Genomic DNA, 1,392 nt, shown 5'->3' with positions numbered 1-1,392 from the left:
GATGCTTCAATTGAATGAACTTGACGAGTTTCGACTTCAAGCTTATGAGAACAACAAGATGTATAAGGAAAAAGTCAAGAGGTGGCACGATCGGGGTCTAGTGCTCAAGAAATTTGTGCCAGGGCAACAAGTTCTTTTGTTCAACTCTCGTCTCCGTGTTTTTCCTAGAAAGTTGAAGTCTAGATGGTCAGGGCCGTTCATTATCAAAACTCTATTTCCATATGGAGCGTTGGAAATTTTTGAGAATGATCCGGGCCAAGCGTTCAAGGTAAATGGTTAAAAATTGAAGCATTATCATGGTGACATGGCAAACCGCGAGGTGGTTAGTGCCGTTTTGTTGTCCACTTGATCTCGAGATTCTACGTCGAGTTAACGACGTAAAAAGAGCGCTTCTTGGGAGGCAACCCAAGTATGTTGTACATTAGTAGGTAAAAGAAGCAAGAAGAAAAGAGAAAAACATAAAAAAACCAGAAAAATGAAAAAAATTCAGGGCCAACTACAGAAGCTGGGCGCGCCCGCACTGAACAAGCACGCGACCGCGCTATTTTTCCAGTAACCAAGCGCGCCCACGCTGTTCTAGCGCGCGCCCACGCCGGTTTTCCAGAGAGTGAGCGCACCTGCGCTGTCCTCGCGCGCGGCCGCGCCGGGTCCTGTTCGAAAAAAAATTAATTCAGCAGTTTATTAAGGTAAAATCGGGACTTTTACTCCAAAATTAATTCTAACCCGATTTTTACTCTTCCACATCCCATAATTCCCTCTCCTAATCAATTTCATTATTCCCACGATTCCCATAATCAATTCCCACTTCTATTCCTTATCAAATTCACACCCCTCCACTTATAAATACATACACTTGCATACAACTTCTCCACCAATCCACAAACTCTCAAACACAGATTCTCTCAAAACACTTAAGCTTTTATTCTTTCTTTTTCAATCCCGATGGCAACCAAAACACGGAGAACTCAAGTTGGAAGCAACGCCACTAATTCATCTACTGCGAGTGGTGTGAGGCCCAGGTTTTCTACTCCTGAGGCTGAGGAGGAGTACACGAGGCTTCTCTCGAAACCTATTGCTAAGGAGAGAGGATTTCTGCCATCAGGGAACGATGGTAAGCTGTTGAAGATGATTTTGGAGATGGGTTGGGTTCCTTTTTGTGAGGCTCCAGCTGCTGTGCCAATGAGTGTTGTGTGGGAGTTCTACGCCAATGCTAAGGCGGAGAAGAATGGTTTCACGGTAGTGAGAGGGAGGAATGTTCAGTACAGTGCCGAGGCTATCAGGACGGTGATTGAGCATCCTGCGAGGAAGGTGGGCCAGGACACTTGGGACGATAAGACTCCTGAGTTCTTCGATTTGGATCTCATCGTTGCTACTCTCTGTGTGCCTGAGACT

This window comes from Apium graveolens, chromosome 1, assembly GCF_009905375.1.
Source record: "Apium graveolens cultivar Ventura chromosome 1, ASM990537v1, whole genome shotgun sequence".
Classification (NCBI taxonomy): domain Eukaryota; kingdom Viridiplantae; phylum Streptophyta; class Magnoliopsida; order Apiales; family Apiaceae; genus Apium; species Apium graveolens.
The sequence above is the reverse complement of the archived record's forward strand: the minus strand, read 5'-3'. Positions refer to the sequence as shown.